This window comes from Lonchura striata, chromosome 5 (genome assembly GCF_050655825.1).
Source record: "Lonchura striata isolate lonStrDom1 chromosome 5, ASM5065582v1, whole genome shotgun sequence".
Taxonomy (NCBI): Eukaryota; Metazoa; Chordata; class Aves; order Passeriformes; family Estrildidae; genus Lonchura; species Lonchura striata.
The window spans coordinates 18,837,673-18,856,734 of record NC_140707.1 but is presented as its reverse complement, the minus strand read 5'-3'; the positions used below and the strand labels follow the sequence as shown (position 1 = coordinate 18,856,734).

General features: G+C 43.7%; 1 long non-coding RNA gene across 2 annotated transcripts in view; it reads left to right on the top strand.

Moving 5' to 3' along the window:
• Window positions 1–11,966: 11,966 nt before the first annotated feature.
• Window positions 11,967–19,062, top strand: part of LOC116183766 (uncharacterized) — a 44,106-nt gene continuing 37,010 nt past the window's right edge. For both annotated transcript variants that reach the window (XR_004148461.3, XR_014955514.1), the window contains exon 1: window positions 11,967–18,573. This is a non-coding gene — a long non-coding RNA (uncharacterized LOC116183766). The remainder of the gene's footprint in view (window positions 18,574–19,062) is intronic.

Below are 19,062 nucleotides of genomic sequence, written 5' to 3'. Positions count from 1 at the left end.
CCCTCCCCGCGGCGCCCGCCCGCTGCCGGCGGCGCCGAGGCCGGGCCGCCACTTTCTCATGATGTCATCCCGCCCCCGCCGCTGCGCGCCGCCGCGCCGCGCGGCCCCGCCGCGGGAGCGCGCATTCCTGGCGTGCCGGTGCTCGCCGTAATGTCGCGAAGAGCAGCGCAGCGGAAGAGAACGTCTTCCCCCCCACACACCCACCCCAGAAAAAAACCCACTCCTGCTCCGGACTCCTCTGGACAAGGAAGAGAAGGAGCTGCTGGAGCGGGTCAGGCAGACGATGACAGGTGTGGAGCAGCTCTCCTGAGAGGAGAGACTGAGGGAGCTGGGGAACACTGCGAGGGCATCTCATCAATGCTTATAAAAACCTCCAAGGGGTGCCGAGAGGAAGGTGTCAGACTCTTCAGTGGGTGCCCAGCAACGGGATGAGGAGCAGTGGCCGTAAACACAAAGCACAAGGATTGTCACCTCAAGGGCAGGGACACACGGAGGGTGGCAGAGCTCTGGAACAGCTGCCCAAGGGGGGCGTGGGGTCTCTCTGAGACATCCCAAACCCACCTGGAGGCATTCACCTGCGGTGCCCAAAACCCCAGGGCAGCCGTGGGGGGCTGGTGAAATGAGGAATTTGATGGAGCAAAGCTCACAGAGGGTTTCTGTAGGGGAACCATCACCAAGCTGGGGAGAGGCATGAGCCTGGGTGGGAGGGAAGGTAGGGATGGCTGGGGGGTCCCAAGATGATGAGCTGTTACTGATGGGACCAAAAAAGCAGGGCCAGACCCAGAACTAATGGAATTCAGCCCAAGTTTATCCTGGGGGTAAGAAAACACAAAAAGCCTAAGTGCAGGGGAAAAAAGAAGCAGGGAGCAAGGTTTCATTTCTTCATGGAGGAAAACTTCCTGTTAGGCCATGCCAGAAGTGAGCCAGTGCAGGGAGAGGTACCAGAGGAAGCCTGGCAGACAGTAACAAGGTGAATAAACAATGTATTTAAGCATCAGCATCCTTAAAGTGAAAGTGTTTTAGTGAAGAATATTTTGGTTTTGTACAGTTTCTGTTTTGCTCAGCTGACAGTATGTTTTGGTAATATACCAGCATGAAAATGGCCAGCACAGACACTGGGGTTTGATATGGATATGTGAGGTAGGAAAAAGCACATCTTGGCCACATAGAGCATTTACATTTTATTTACAACATAAAGAAACATTTTCTCTATTCCCCAAAATGGCACTCGCTCTTTGTCATCCAAAAGCCACATAAATAAATACCATTGGAAATGTGTTGTTGAATTGCTTATTCAGAAGGTTTTGAAGCACAATGTTATTATTTTCTTTAAAAAACAACTAAACAAAAAAGAAATGGCAACAAAAACACAGGGAGATGTTTTGTATCGATTTTGGGCGTAATGCCCCATAAATGTCAGTAAATCAGTATGGATCACATCCACTGCAGAAATGCTCTCAGAAAGGATGGTCTCTCATCCTTTCTGTTGAGTTAAAGTGAGGTGCTGTTGTTGGCAAGACTCTGGGAGCTGGGGTGTTGCTGTGGTCACCTGCAAGATGTTTGCAACCCTCAGACCATTCTGAGACACTCAGCCACTCTGCTCCTTCGTTGTAAAGTGGATTGGCACCTCTCTGAAGGACAAGTATGCATTCTATGAACCTTCAGTAAAAATCTTTTGGCTCAGAACCAAGTCTAAAACACTGGATTATAGTTTTGACCTGAAGCATAGATGACAAAATGATAAATTTGCAAAACTCAGGCATTTTTCAGAGCACATGAATTCAATGGGAGTAATACCACCAATTTCAAAGGGAGCAGGATTGAACCTGTAGTGTGTAGTACTAATCACTACAATCAAATAAATTCACTTTGCCATTGATGGCTTTCTACCATCTTTAGCCTCGTGTGTATGTGTATGTGTGTGTGTGTTTGCACTCCTATGTGTGTGCCAAAGGAGTGGACTCGGGGTGCTGCCATTTCAAATCTGCAACACCATGCTAGATTGGTGAAAATATAAATAATGGTGCAGGGTAACAAGATTTGGGGACCCTGGTCCACTTGTTTCCAGAAATCAGTAAAGGAAGTGAAGAATTGAGAACCTTGAGAGATGAGATTATAGTCTTAGTGAAATCTTCGGAAATATTTATACATATTTTGAGCTGTTTGTGGCAACTGGTATTTTCTTATTTACTTGAGATGCAGTCTGATTTGGTTAAAAATGAATCTGGAATAGCATGTTTTTGGGGAAACACATAATCCTAGAATTGCATCTTTGTATCCTATTTATTTTATATTTCTGCTGTGTCTGGAACGCTACTCAGTGTTAGCAGTAGCTGCTTTGTCCCCTCTGGTTGGTTCTTAACCTGACTCATTTTCCATTTAGTTACAGAAGAGGGTGCAAGGTATGATAATAACCTCCTGTTTAACTCAAGTGAATTTCTTTTGTTGGCTAATTTTCATTTGTGTTTATATCATTGACCAAATTGCTCAGATTTGCAGTCTTGGACTGTGAACACATCTCTTTTTGGAGAAGAAAATTAAAAAGAGGAATCGTCTTTCTGAGTGTGCATTCCATTTCAGAGGCATTAAAGTAAAAAAAAAAAAAATCAAAATAAAGTATGAATTTCAGTTTTGATCAACAACTACATCAACCCAAAATACACACAGAGGTCATCTTTGGGCACAAGCTGGTGGTGTTGTGGTGTGAGTGCTGACCACCATCATGCCTTGAAATTAATAGGTAATGTCCCAGAATATTGAGTTGGGGAAAAAGGAGGATAGGGAAAAGGGGACTGGCTGCATTTTTGCTTGAAATGCTCAATAAAACTATGCCATCACTTTTTCTCTCCTGTTTAAAATCTGTGTATAGTTGGAGCATATTCCCTTCACAACTGAAGTATTTCATCAAATCCCAGCTTTGCTTTTGAGTTCAGGCTGGAGAAGGAAACTGGTTAAAGAAGCTGAACCCCTCAGCAAAATGTTGGTAATAAAAGCAGGACATTTTTATCAAGAAATTACCAAGAATATTTTTTCCTAGTTCTGCAGTAATCAAATTATGTAGCACAATGATTTGCACTGATGGAAGTGAGGCTAAATTGTGAATGTTTTAGAAGCTAATTCAGGAAAAGACTGAAACATGTGCCTAAATTTAAATAAGTAAGTACACCGGAATTACTCATGTGCCTAAAAATTAAATATATGTTTAAATACATTGCTAAACTGGAGCCTAAGGGTATGGTTTAAAGTTAAGTTTAAACTAGTCTAGACAGTAGCTATTGCTGAAAGTGATTATTCTTCTCCTGGTTGACTTTTCTGAAATGCCCATCCTGGAGTAAAACCGATATAGCATGTTGACAATAACAGCTACTTCCTCAACAACTTTGAAAAGCATCCATTTCTCATAAAAATGAAAATAAAAGTCTCAATTAATGCTAAAATCCACCGAGATGGGCTGGAGTCAGCTTTTGTGCTAACATGTAGCCCCTGTTTGATTTCACAAGCTCCAGCCTGTTGGAGACAGAACAGAGGGGAGCAGTTCTCATGCCAGCTGGGATGCTTTGATTTCCTGTGCTCCTGGGCTCTTCCATCCTGCCAGGGATATCTAGGGAGAAGGGAATAGCAGAGAAAATGCGTCGGTGAAACCAAGCTGGCTGCAAAGCAAGTGAGAGGAGGAGACAGGGTGCTTCAAGATGCTTGCCTCTCTCAGCAGGATGCAGCAGATGCTGGAGTTTGGGGTGCTCACCCCTCTCAGTGGGACTCAGGAGATGCTGGAGTTGTGGGGTGCTCACCCCTGTCTCCTGAAACTCCTGACTGGAAATTTTCTGGAATAAAACCACAGAGGTTGAAGGATGTTGACCTGACATAAAGGCACGTGGTCTCTTGGAAGGGCTGAGGCTTCCTGGACGCTTCCTAGACATGACCAAGAGGTCATGGGCTGGGGAAGATGATGCTTGCAGAGCTGTCTGTCATCTAAAGGATGGTGATAGCAAATGTCAGCCTCTCCCTGCAGACACTGAAAGGCAGCAGAGGCCTGAGGAGCCCAGGTATCCTTCAGGGAAGTTTTCTGTGAAAGGACCTGGGGACCTGTGGATTTCCATCATGGACCATTTGTGCTGCTGCTCAGCACTTGGCTCCTGCCTGTGAGGGCTTTGTGATAAGACCCTGAGCAAAGATCTGGCAGGTTTTTAATCAAATGTTTCCATTGGTTTTAATATGTTGTACCCATCAGATTAGAGTCACTGTGCAGAACTCCAGCCTTCCACACAGTGTCTCATTTTTCCTTGTTCCTGCCATGTGCCCAGCTCTGCTCTGCTGATGTTGGTTCTTGTTGTGCACTTCTATTGTAGGGGTTTTTTTTGGGTAGGGGAGTGGTGCAATTAGCCTTAGGTTGAAGCAACTAGGGCAAGGGATATCGAGCAGTAAAATAAAGTCTTGATGACATATTTGAACTCTTGGAGACCATGGGTTATCTGATCTGCAAGGTCACTGCTATTCTCTGGGAAAGTTTCAAAGAATCTGCTCCTGTTTCAAGCTTAAAGGTCCCTTCTTGATAATTATAGGATGCAAATTCAGTTTTTCTTGAAGTATATGCATTTGGTGAGTGTTTTAGGCTATTTAGTACCTGTGTTTTTATTTCCTTTTCTTTTAACTGCTCATCAAAAGCAAACAGTATAGAAATAGTTTTAATGAACAGAAGGAAAAAGTGACTCCAGGAAGGTTTTTTTCTGCTACCAGAACTGAATGAAATGCAGAAAGGAAAATAATGATAATATGGAAATGAGAATCCTACAAAGAACATAAAAATTCCCTTTAATCATTTAAGCTGTCATCAGTAGCAGAAATAAGGAATTATATTACAGACACGACTTACACCAGGCAGGCTTTAAAAAGAAAAAGGCAAATTGATAGTGCCTGAAGAGTCTGTGCCTGGGAATAGAAAAAGTGCAGAATTAAGCCCTTGGAAGCCAAGTGCCTTTTCCACCATTCAGTCTGTAGAAGAAATGATGGGCCTTGATCTTTAGCAGCTCTAACTTGGGGAAGCAGGGGGAAAATAACACCAGTGACAGTTTTGTCTTTCTGTATTTCTGAAAAGTCAAAATGTTAGAAGCTATTCTATTACAAAGATTCATTATGGGTATGATTGGCTTAACAGTGTTCTCCTGTAATACAGATCATAAAGTCCTGTCAGAACAGAATCAAATGCTAAAAATGTTGCATAATAACTTTGACAGACCATTAAGCTTCAAGGCTACAGCGTGGGAGTTTGTTACAAAGAGACCCTCTTACAGCAGCAGATACTTTAAGTGAGAGGTATTTCCCACCCCGGGCTTTATTTGCTGCCAAGTCTGATTTCTGGCTGTGTTTATGTTCCTATATGGGCTGGCTTAGCTTGGCAGTGGGGTTGCTGCAGTGGCACGGGGAGAGCTGTAGGAAGGGATTGGGCAGGCTGTTATTTTCTTTTCATGGGAAGCTGAATATGTAAACTGCTGGCCATTTTATCCTTGCTGGCTGTGGCAAAGTATCCCCTCTCTGTTTCCCTCCTGTTATAGTAACAGCGTTATTCAGCACCATGAGGTTCCTGGTGTCTTTCATGACATGCTCTGTGCTTTTGGGAACAAGGAAAATGCACTCCCTTGCCTCAGGGATTATGAATTCAGTGTCCTTAAGGAATATGCAGTTTATCTACAAAGCAATACACTGCTTGTGCCATAAAAATCCCCTGTCACACGTTAGGAATATGGATTCAGATCCATTTGTTTGGCTCTCTATTAAAGGAAGAGACCCTATTACCTTGCCATTATTTCCTTGGGCTGGTTTTAGCCTGGTATAATTCCATGAAGCTGCTTCTGACTCAGGTGAGAAATGATTCAGCGCATGGACTTGATGAAGTTACAGTGATAGCAAAATGTGAGCTGGAGTCTCTGGTGAAGAAAATCTTTCATTTTGCATTGATAAAAAGTTTATGATTCATCACTGGTCTGATTATATTACTGTTAATTAAGCTTGTAACTGCCCAAGAGTGGGGACTTTGGTATGATTTTCCTTTGCTGTCTCCTGATCATGGTCCGCTGGTGTGATTTTATGGAACCATAGGATCATTTAGGCTGGAAAAGATCATCAAGTCCAACTGTTAAAAAAGGTCTTGCAGTGATTTCTCCTTACTTTAAGACTTCCCAGGAATTTAAGTCGTATTACTCTCTGCTGATCCTTCCACAGTTGGAACAACCTCAGTGGAAAGCAAAAAATGTAGGTGAAAAAACCTGTTGGTTTGAAATCTTGGATTTTCTTCCACAGAAAACTGCTGAGTCTAAGCATGGATCTACAGCCCAGGCAGCTGATGCCAGCAGTTTATGGTAAACTTCCTCACACAGGATCCCACTGCACCTCCCAAACTCACCAGAAACTCCACCTTAGGCTGTGTGGATCAGGATAGTTTCATCCTGAGCCACAGGAGCCAGTTCCATCTCTGGTGAGACATGTCCTAGGAAGATCAAGAGACAGAATGACAAAGGGAGAAATTCAGTTCTGAACGTAGCAAGCAAAGGAAAGGTGGGTACTGTGCTCTAGGAGAACTGAACTGCAGGGAGCCTCAGCTGCTTTTGTCCTCAGGAGGATTTGGTTGTTGGGCTGTTAGGAATGGGACAGGGTGATGGAAAGGGAACAAACCTGTCAGGACTGGGTGCCATCACAGTGCCTCAACCCACCTAAAAATCCAAACTTTACCCACTTTCACAAGTCATTCACTGCCTAGAGGGACAATCGGTCTCAAACCAGGACAGACTGAGACCTTTGATGGTATCAGCCTGAAGATAAGGAGATCTGTCAGGACAGATGTTAGTCTCGCTTTGTGCCTTGCAGGCAGCCCCTGAGACATTCACTCTTTTACAAGTCACCAAGCCACCCTGAGGAAAAGTCACTGCTAAGATTCACCCACTGGAAAGTGCAGGCAGGATTTGGAGGAGGGCAGGGATCCTGCCCCAGTTCTGTTATCACCCTCTCTGAGCTCAGCATTTTGTGAGGCTGTTCAGACAGCACTGCCAAACTTCCAGTCCTCACTTCAGTGGAGCTGGCTGAAAGCATGGTCAGAAACAGGTCTCTTCTGCTCCAGTGCATCTTCTTAGCAGGAAAACCAGATTCTCAGCTCAGGCTGTATCTTCTTTCCTGCTCTTCTGACAGACCAGTGTTTAGAAACCCTCTCTGCCACCTTTGTTCCCAAGCTGAGGGAGCCCAACCAGCTCAGGGCCCTGGCTCCATTCATGGTGTAGTTATCTCATATGTCTGGCTCAGCTGATCAGGAGAGAGAGATGCAATTACACCCAGGTATGCAATTTTGGCCTAGTTTACATGATATCACACAATAATAGTAACGATAATGATGATAACATCTGAAACCATATGTGAGAAAAATTAGCTATTGTCTCAGAATGTAGCTGACAAGCAGCACAATGCAGTGTTACTGTACTCAAGAGGGAGAACAAGTTACTTCACTCATTTTCATCCCAGCCTAAGGCTTAAATCCGGGAGACAGAATCATCTGCATGAGAAATGTGGCATGAAGCATCAGGCTGGGCTGATAGGAGCTGCAGGCTCCCACACAGCCCACACCACAATAGCACTATCAGATGGAAAGGGGTTATACACAACTTGTAGCCTTGCAGCCTCAGCTGAGTCTCTTTGCAATGGTTTCCCACATCACTTAACAGCTTGTTTAACCTATCATGATTAACCAGCAGGCTCTGCAAGAATTTCCCACAATCAGTAAAGATGGAGCAGAAAGCCTGAAGGACCACAGTGGAGGGCAAATAGAATGATGGAGAGCCAGTGTGTGCACATGCCTCTCCTGAAAAGTACCCACAGCTATCTGGGTTCCAAAGTGCTGTAAATTCATTGCTAATATTTTAGTTTCAATCCTTCCCACATATATTGCAGTCATGTTTAGGAAAACCAGCAGAAATCTTTGTCATTGAAGTCCTATTACATGTATGGCAGAGCTTTGCAAAGCCACAGTTTTTTCTCAGGCCGCACAAATAATCAGTTATATCTCTGTGATTCTCAGAAAAAGACTTGATCATGAAGTGATTGCAGTGAGGTCTTTTACTTGAGTCTGAAAAGACTTCTATAAAATGTGACAGATAATGCCTTATCCAGTATGCCAACTTACTTTACTTTTTTTTTTACATTAAGACCACCTGGAGAAAGACAGCCATGTTGATTTTATTATGCTTTTCACCTCCTTTTTGCCATGCACCTTTGCCTGTTTACTCCTTTGCAAAGTTTAGAAGTTGGTAATGGATATGCCAACCATCCAAGTCGGAAAGTTTCCCTCTGTGTTGTTAGAACCACTGGTTTCTTCTTATTCTAATTGCAAACCACTTTCTTTATCACGAAAATTTTAAATTTCCATAAATAGCCATCCTGCAGTCAAAGTGAATGCTAAACAAAACTAGAAAACTAAAAAACAAGTTGAGAGGAAGTACAATGTACAGAAATAACCCAAATGCATAGCTTGTATTCTTTCAGGAGGTGCTGAGCACCCCTGAGAGCTGCTTGCATTGATAAATTTCAGCAGTGGAGGTGCAGAAGCATCCTACAAGCCCTCTTTAAAACAGCCCCTGTCAAGCCTACTTTCTTAGAGCAAAGTCCAAAGCTTCACTCTATCAAGCCACAAAACTTTAGTCACAGAGATGCAGGAAGGAAGGGCTGGCAGATGAAGGTGACAGATAGTAGAAGTGTTTCTCAGATGAGAATTCTAGTTACTTAAATGCTGTTCAGCTTAAATATTGTCTTTCCATAACTTAACTCCTGGAAACCCTAAAATATTATTCCACCCAGAGAGCTGGCACAGGGCATGTCAGCAGTGATGTAATATTGACAGACAAATACAGCCATTGTATTGACAAACGTTCTCCTTACAGATCAAAGAGCATTGTGGATGCATATACTTACTGCCAGCATGATAGACTGCAACGCAATCAGTGCTTTGGATGCATGGGGAGCACAAACAAAAATAGATTAGCTAACAACCAAATTGTATTTATCTTGCTTGACAGGGCTCACTCAGCAGTGAGTCACTTTCCAATCTCCTGGCGCTGCCATCCTGGGGGCTGTGGGCAGTAGAGCTGCCAAGAGGAGGAGTTCAAGCAGCCCAAAAGCTGCAGAGACAGGAGTGTTGGCCTCAGTGTGATCCCCAGGAGATGCCATGCAACATTCCCTGAGCTGGAAATGCCAGGGGCTTGGGCTCCTGGGGTCCTTCCAGATCTCTCTTTTGTGGGAACAGATCTCCAGGTGGGATCACAGCTGAGGGCCTGACACAGCCTCCTCCTGATGCTGTCCATGCTCTGCTGGCTGTAGCGTCCCTCACCTCTAGAGTTTTGGGTGGGAAGAGCAAAATCCATGCTCTGCTGAGCCCAGGAGCACTGGAAGCCCTGGGATGAAGCCGAAGGTCAGCTTCAGCCACTCTTTTGAGCCCTGTCTTTATCTGCCTGGAGGTGATGGCCTCCCCAATGCCAGCACAGGTCTTGGTAGCAGCATCACCAGAGCTCAGAACACGCCAGTATCCCAAGGATTTCTCCAGGAGTCTGGCTGGTTTTGCTGGCTACATTCTGCTCCACCCAGCGAGTTCAGACACATCTCTATGACCTGCATTTCCTTGGGATTCGAAGCTCTGACAGATCTATTTGTTGGTAATCAATGGGGATGTGCAGGAAAGTGTACCTCCCAGCATTGCTGCCTTGAGGATTAAAAGCGCCTAGTGTTCATAATGAGCGTAATTAACTTGTTTGAAAATAGTTGTCAACTTAATGTTAAATAAGAAAGCTTTGCGCTGAGGTCATTCGGGTTCCAGGTGAAAACGTGCTATGGAAGACAAATATTCAAAGCAAGAATGGGCATGAATGTGATTTGGCTTGGTTCTGATCAAGTTTACATTTGTTTAAAGGCCCAGCCCAAAGCCTGTGAAAGTCATTTGGAATAAATCAGCTGGAGTGAATGGGATTACTCTACTGTCAGCCCGGTATGGGTGAGATCAAACCCCACATCTTTTTGTTTTTCCTTTTGAGGGAGCCGTGCGAAAAGCCACTGATTGTTTTGTAAAACATCCCGTGGATTCAGGGGGAATCTGCTTGCCTACAGGATATGGCCCATAAAGCCAACGGGACAGTGCCCATTCCTCCCTCTGGATGTGCTGCATCTGCTGGGCTTTGCTGCCAGGGTTAACAGAGAGTTAACAGAGAGCCCAGCCAGGCATCGAAAGGATGAGTTAAACCCCCAGATTCTTCAGGGGAGCGCTGGGGGTCTCTCACCACCTTGATCTCCAGCTCTTGCATCAGAACCAGCTACTTCATTTCTCCTTTTGTGCGCCACAGTGATGCTTCCATGAAGAACAAGTCTATGGAAATGCTGAATACCGATAAGTCAGAAGAAGGGAACGATGCAAACCTGCAGTTTTCCCATGGCCTGAAAATGACTCCCTCCCTGGTTTAGGGCAGCCACAGGTATGCTGTTAATTTTCAGTCCTCTTGCCAGGAGGCTATAAAATGTCTTTTCATCTTATGTTACATAAGTATCCAACAAATAAGAAGACTGTTATTACAAAGGCAACCACACCAAAAAAAGGTTTCATTTACTTTGAAAACCTGCATTAAAGACTTCTGATATTTCTGTGGAACTTGCAGGTTGCTGAACACTGATGGAGAGGAAAATCCATTGGATATTTTTTTTTCAGAAAAAGAAGTCTGATGCAACATCAAATTGGAATGCTATGAGAAACCAACTGTGGGATAAATCTACTGTTAATCATGGTGATAATTTGCTCTCAAAGATGATGAGCTTCTATATTCTTTCAGCTTAACAGGCAGCACTCTGGAAAACAATGCTAATATCAAGCACTCTCTGATTAAACATTTCAGTGATCCTTCTGAACCAGAAAGAAAAGTTTGATGCGTGTCAGGAGTGAAAACTGCGAGGTGCTAAGCACATCTTAAGACACAAACCTACAACTGAGTCTAAAGATGCTCAGGACTCAAGAGAAAGTACTCAGCAGCCACAGGAAAGGTCTTCAAAATCCTTATGCTTCTTGTCATCAAGAAAATAATTCTACTTGGCTTCACTGGGTGCTGAATGGTTGCTTTGCACTTTGACCCTATTTTCTCTGGGATAATAAAGTGAGGTTTTGTGCCAGTAAGACAGACAGTGGGACAGTGAGGTAAGGCATAGCAGGATGCCTTCGTGAAGGTGATTCAGCACACATTCAACATACCTTCCAGCAATTCAGGCATTCTTCCTGAAGTTGTTTAGTTGTGTTATACCCTTCTACATCTTCCCAAATTGATCAGCATCAGGTATGTTTGAAATATGTCCTAAGTCTGTTAAATTTCAGGCAGTAAGGCATCCTTACCTGCTCATTTCACGGGGAGAATAAAAAAAAAAAACCCAAACAATAAAAAGGTCCATGAGCGTGTTGACATCCTGCTTGTGAACCAATATTTTCACAAGCAACAGGCTTGGAAAGAACAGGCCAATCAATGAACATGAACTGATTCACACTGAAATAAAATTAGATCCAATATTCCGATTGAAGTTATTACAATTAACTACATTAACACACAAGATCTTAATTAATTTTGTAATTTATTTTGTAGTACCATGGTGCCTAGAGGTCACATCTGAGACTGAGAGACATCTATGCTAAGCACTGAAAATACATCCAGTAAGATACAACCATGATCCTGAACAGCTTGCTGCTCATATAGACAAAAGGAATAAAGGACTGGGGACAGAAATCATTCTTTATTGCCTCCATGTCAGAAAAACTGGCCTAGAAAAATTGAATTGTCTTACCCAACACTATATAAGAATTATTTGGCAGGAATGAGAAGCAAATGGGGAACATCAGTATCCACTTCATGGGTCTGCTTGTCATTTCTCTAGCACAAACTCCTTTTTTTAAATTTATTTATTTATTTATTTATTTATTTTTTTTTTTTTAAACCAGGAGGCTGCTCAGGCATATGACAGCTCTGGACTCTTGTTTCCTTACATTACATTACTACACTTTTCAAGCACAACAGGAGCTTTTGGTTTCTGAGGTCTTTGATGAATCTGTGTCCTCACACCTCACCAGAGTGAAACATCTATGTCCCTATTATAATTATATTTCTTCAGCAAAATTTCAAGGCCTCAAATGCACAAATCCATGAGCTCCCACATCTCTGCTTACTGCTTTCATTTGGTTCAAGAGCTCCTGCATATTTTCCCTTAAACTTGGCAGTCCAGCTTTGCCTCCTTTGTTTACACTTGGAAATCAGTTATGTAGAGAAATCTTGGCAAATCTCACTACAAGGGGAGCAAATGCGTCTTGTAAATCTTATAGTGGCATCCTCAAGTGTTACAGACCTAAATCCAAGACATTTTCTTTGGCCTTTCCCCCTCTACTGTCTCTCAACCTTTTGTTCTTTCAAAATCAATAATAAAATGGTGATGCCTTTAATTTAATGTAGAATTTCATCTTCTTCTCCAGAAAAGCATTACATGATTCTCAAAGTCTCTTTACCCCTTTTTTCTGCAGAGAACAAACCTGAGAAGAAAGCTGAAAATCTGAGCTTTCAGAAGTACTATTCCTATGTCTTTAACACCAGATTCGTGTTCCAAACTTTGATAGATTAATTTTGCAGTCAATCAATTATAATTTGGGTCTGAGGAGGTTTGAAGAATTGGCTTGAAATAAATAGTCTGTTCTTCTTGTAATATTAACTGTGGAGGTATTTGTAGTGTTTCTGTAATGAAGATTTCTGTTTCCATCAGTTTAGCCATAAAATATGACTTTATGTGAATCATTGAGTCCATCTGGAACTCCAATAAGTCAATGCCTGTTCCATCTTTCTAGACATAAAATTATTTTCTGCCTCTTTGCCAGGCTGAAAGTTCTAGGAAAGGTCCAATTGACAAATTACAGAAAAGTGTAGCAAACAATTTTTTTTCCAGAAAGCCACATGTCTAAAACAAAATTTTCCTTTGGGCAGCATGTATATCTATTTGAATGCATGCTTATTTCCTAGTTCTGGAGTATTTATTTACCTGAAATCCTGCAGCTGTAAGACCTATATTGTGAACTGAAGACAAAGGTGGCCTCCTGGCTGAGAGAGTGAAGAAAAAAAGAGTCCTCTGAAGCAAGAATGAGGTTTCCAACCATGCAAAAGCCTTTAGAGACACAAGTGAGCTTTTGATCCCTGGGCCCAGTGTCATCCATCTTGGAAACCCTTCTGATTTTATTCTTTCAAACAGGTCAGTGAGAGCCAGGTGGGAAATTGCAGCTTCCAAACAGGCACCACTGCAGCAAAACAGCACACACAGGTCTTGGATCCCTTGCAAATTCCTTTGGGTCCAAACACCTCTGCCTGTGCCAGTGGTTTGGTGCTCAGCCCTGGAGCACGCAGCTGCCCCGCGGGCTGCGTGTGGCCACGATAACCCCAAACCCAGGGTGCCACTGTGAAGAGGAATCCTCAGCTATGAGAGAGAGATACTTTCCATTTTCAGCTCCATGTCATACGAATGGAAATTATGCAACTTGCTCAGGCTGCTGCAGTTTGGGGCTGTGCATTTGAACAGGAACACGGGAGCTGTTTTCTGCTTCCTGTGTCTGAAAGCAGTGCAAACACCATCCGGGCCTTCTGAAGTGCTACTCGCTGAGACACTCCTTCTTTAGGAAAGCGATTCGGGAAGAACAACAAAGAATTCTCCCTTGTAGAAAAGGTTGTGGCTGCCTTGCCAGCTCTCAAAATTAAAACTGTGTTCCAGTCAAAAATGCCTATTCATGCTGACATCAAAGAGAAAAATGCGAGCAGGTCAGGGAGTTTAATTTCCATGGAACTTCCATTTGTGATTCACATGTCGGGGCGCAGTAATGGCTTACATGCCCATTGGCAATAATGGAGTAGAGGGCCAGCACAAAGGGACACAAAGGGAAAGGATCCCGAGGTAGCAGTGACAGGAAGGAGCCCCTTGAAGTGGGGTGGTGTCACTCGGAGCACAGGCTGCTGGTCTCTCTCACATCAATGACAACCTTGTGGAGCGCCCTGGCCTGGCTTGAGGCTTTTGGGAATGATGCTCATGGGGGCCCTGATGCCACAGGGCTCCTTTTCATTGTCTAGAGACCAGGTCCTTTTAAATGCCCTGAACATAGTGGGTGACTCCCAAAAATCTGGGTTTCAGGGGATATTTCCTAAATCCTTTGAGGTGTGGTCTCATACCAATTTTGTAACTTCTCAAAATCTCCAGTCCAGGTGAAGGGCTGTGTCATGAGGTTTGAAAGCAGGAGGTATGTAAACCTTTTAACAGTGTCTGTATATTCTTCTACTACTCCTTATTTGCTTTTCTCATGGGACAATCCTAGTAGGCATTACACACTGTTGATAAATAGATTTTCAGCCCATTTCATTTAACCATTACTGCATTTCCATATCAAAGATTTTACACTTGGCATGCCTGAGCTTATTTCATTTGTAATCTATTCCCAAATTAGGAGTCTGGAATGTTTTCTTCATTATGTGTTTCATCTGCAATGTACTGCCCTTAAATTATTTTTTAAGATGAGATCTTATACACTACCTCAAGTCATTGTACAACTCATTGGCTCTTATTTATTCTGGCCTCCTAATCTAACACCATTTCTGTGTTGAAACTTGTTGCTATTTTTTTTTCCAAGGATACACCATAGGATGTTAAGCTTGTGCTCTATATCAAAGTGCAAATATAAACTAGTTGGTAGTCTCTAGTCACACCCTGGATAGGTGTGGCATTTGAGAATTTTTCACTTTCTGGCTGGAGATCAGAATGTGCTTAACATGGCTCCACACACAGGATCTTGGTTGGGAGAGAACTGGTTGGGGGTTTTTGGGTTTTGGGTTTTGGGGATGGTGATTTTTTAATTTTTTTTTTTTTTTTTCATGTATGTTGTTCGAGGGGTTGGGAGCTGAATAGTTGTACTGTTTCCAGAAACAGATTTTTACATGTTTGGCTATATTTAGAGCTGCAATTTGGAGATTTGAGGATATGATAACCCAGTGCCTCACTGTCTTTTCTTTTCTCTATCACTTTGTGATGGACAAGCTTGATTCTAGTGTCAGCCTAAGGCATGCTGCAGGGCTGTACCACTCCAAGAGAAACTCCAAGGAGGAAGTATGACTCAGAGAGCTGCAATTCCTTCTACAGTTCCTCCTTGTTCCAACCAGGGAATTAAGTTACTTCGGTGTTTTAGCTGCTAGACTAAAGCTTGCTTCTCCCTGGTGCTCACAAGCCTCATCTTGCAGGACAGAAAGAAGAGGGATAAAAAAGGCCTTGTGCCAGGATGAGGTGCCACCAGCCTGTGAAATGGTGGCACCATTTGAGTCCCATGGGGGGTTTCACTGTGGGCAGTCACCTGCCAACCACCCACCTCTAACAGCAGGAGCAAACCACCCGCTTTCTTATACTTACAGACTGGCAGAGAATTTGCAGGCAATCAGCTTTTCACCAAAACAGAAACACTAACTGGGGCATTTCTGGTGAAAATGCTCAAAATCAGTATTTCCTCAAAGGTAGTGCAACTCCGAGGCTTGAGGACATCCACTGATGTAGGATCTGTTTGCAAATGGTGCATGTGACTCCTTCACCTGCCTGACATTCTGCTCAGCATCAACATGCTCCAGAGAAAAACATAAAATAATAACAACAATCATGAAATTCACAGTCTATTTTTGAATATGCTTTTTCATGGATGGCAGAAATGCTGTACAATGGAGGGGTCTTCAACTGAGCAGGAAAATACTGTGGTAACTGAGACAGTGTCAGCTGAGAGCACAGACTAAATGCTGCAAGATAAAAAGGGCCAGGAAAACAAAGAAATTTATCCATATGTACAACAGCTAGATGATCCAGTTAGGAATAAGACCTTGTTATTAAACCCTCTAGGATTACCAGGGATAAGTTTTCAGGAAGTATTTTGCAGTTAAAAAAAAACCAAAACCAAACCAAAACCAACAACAAAAAAACAACGAAGCAAAACCAGGAGCAAGAATCGACTTCAGAAAACAGATCTGGCCCTCATGTGGTGTTCAGCAGCACAGATACACACACTCACACTTCCTGCCTAAGTTATATAAAAATAGCCTGTGAAAGAAGATTCAGGCTATTGGAGCAACTTCTGCTTTCAGCAAAGTGGACTGAAACATGGAGCTGAATTTACACCTCCATGTGTGATTTGACATACCCACATGCATAAAGCTCATCCTTCTGCTATGAGCTCTGAATGACATCAGCGCTAATTCACCTGGGTACCTGACAGAGATCTCCAGAGAGATAATAGAAAGAGAAACAGCATTCACTTGAGCTGGTCTTTATTCCTACACCAAAAAAAAAAAAAAAAAAAACCAACAAAAACATGTAAATGAAGCCTGCAGTTCAAACATGCAAAAGTTGTTTTTGTTTTGCATCAGTTTATTCAGGTATTTTAAACAGACTTAGTTAAAATAATCAGTTGAGCCTTTCTGACAACTTTGTAAGAAAGCCTTATGTGGCTAATTTTTAAATATCATCAGACAGCAGGCTAATTGTGTCCTGGTGCACATTGTTGCCACACGTTGCAGATAACTTCCTGTGTTGAGGTGATGACCTGAGAGCAATATCCTCGTAGACAAGGAAATATCATCTTCCAGTCCTGCTGGAAGACTTGTGAGAACTCCCTTCAGCTATCTGCCTGTGCTTAGTCAAGTTATTAGGCACATTCAGGATGCATTAAACTCATACACTTTCTAAATTGCTGTGTGGGTTTGAGTTCACACAGCCAGCTGATTTAGTCATACCTCTGGTGCTAACAAAATCAGAATATACTGGACCTGCCAGGAGTGTTGCCTGTGTAGGTATGTAATAAATGTGCTTCAATGTGTTTAATCATATAGATGTGCAATGGGCACCTTTACCACCTTCTGTAGTACCTATCCTGTTTTCAGCGCTCAGCCATATCCCTTTTGACAGGGGATAATACTTTGGAAGAGCAAACATTCACATTTCTGAACACATAATCAAAAATATGGCAACAGAGCCATTAGTGAACCAAGGTATATACCCTTTTGAACAAAAGTAAATTCAAAATAATTCCATTAAGTCAAGTCAAGGGAGAACTTACTCTCCCTGGTAAGTAACATAATACACTTGGCTGTATGATTCACTGTGAACAGTTCAGTGAAAATGTTATCTGTTTTGTACACCCTTCCTTTTTATTTTCTCCATATTCCTCTTTCTCTTCCTCATCCCCTTTTTAGCCTTTTCTGCCTTGTGATGCCACACAGAGAAGACCTAAGAATCAGAGTAAGACAGAGTGATAAAGGATAAAAACAAGCCACTGCCGGAAGTGCAGGAGATGGTGAAATACCAATAACCCATGTTGATATCTGACATGGCTAACAAAAGAAAGGCTCATTTCTTTTTGTCTGGGTTCCTGAGAGTGCCCCTTGCCTGCTCCATTGTACAGTATTGCCCGGATAAAATGCAGCTGCAAGAGGGAAAAGGTGACACTGATCCTGCTCTAAATAGGAGTCAGTGCTGTGGTCTTCACTGCAGTGCCTGAAAGGATGACATACTGTTGCTGCTGCAGGACAAAGTTCATGGAATATCAAGTGTTGATAGTCTGTGCTCAGAGTCTGTAAATGTATGTACAAATAGGTCACATCCACAGCTGGCATCTGTCTGGCTCTAGATCTGGTCCAGTGAGTTTCTAAAGAGTAGTTCACGACAGACCATTGAAAACTTCCAAAGAAAGTCCCAGGGCACATGACAGAAATGGCCAAGTGGGACAGCACAGTAGAAGAAAGAAATCCTGTGGGTTCATTTCTTTAAAGCATAGAAGTCATTAATCATTTCTATTCCTTTCCTTTTGAAACAGCTGCCTGCCTGCATTTGCTAAGTAACTGCTTTCTAACCACACAGCAACTAAATTGTGGGGCCCAGAATGCTCATGCTTCCAGATATTAATAAACAATTTCCCTCCTTCACTGTGTCAATGAAAGCACGTTAACATCTGGTTTTGGTAGGGAAATAAAATGCTGATGGTTCCACGCTTTATGAATTCCTTCCCCCCAAAAATCTTTCTTACTGCTTATCTTCTCAAGTGAGGCTCCAGAAGCTCAAAAGCTCGGTGTGAAAAATCTCAGTGGCCTTCTACCTGTCACCTGCGGTTCAAGGATGTCGCTCGTTAGGAAATTGAGAAAACCATCTCTCCAGTCGCGCTCGCCTGCTCATCTTCTCGTGGAAGTGAGCGACATTTCCCACGTCCGCCCGTTCCCTGCAGCGGTCCGCAGTTCTCCCGGCGGGCGGCTGCAATTAGCGGAATGCCAGCCAGCAGGTGGAGACGCACGAAAGCAATCCCAGCCTGCTTTGACACCGCATTCCCACAGCCCCGGCCAAGCGCTCCGAGGGGCCAGAGCCAGAAAATATCGCTATTGGCTCCGTGGAAAAGTTCAGAGCTAAAAACCTTGGATTGCTGACAGGACATGTGACGGAGCAGCCCCGGCTGAGGAGCCGTCCAGCACCTTTCATGTCTCAGTGAGTCGCGGAGGGAGGGAGGCTGGGGGCTGACTCTGGCCTGACCTTGGTTCATTCAGTGTGTTCAGCAGCTCGGAGCTGCCTGTCAGCATCAGCTGTGCCGGGAGATGCGGGAGCCACACGCGCGGCTCCGGGCCGGGCGCGGTCCCTGCCGGGCGCGGCCCCGGGGCTCCGCCGCCCCCAGACCCCCAAACACATCCCCACCCTTCGGCTGCAAAAGTGCAGCCCGGGACGTTGTGAAAACAGCTCCGCTTCCTCTCTTTAGCTCACAACTCCTCCCACCCAGCGTTTCCTCTTTCGGAGTGGAAACGCCATTGTGATAGCTATTTCTGAAATGTCCCTGCCAAGATCGGGAAGTGCGGAGGGATAGAGGAGTGTGAGGAGGGGGACAAGGTAGCTTGGGAGTTATTCTGCGAGTGGGGAAGCTATCTACACGACTTTGGGAGCAAATCCAGGGATAATTCTGTGTCATCTTCAAGCCAGTGGTTA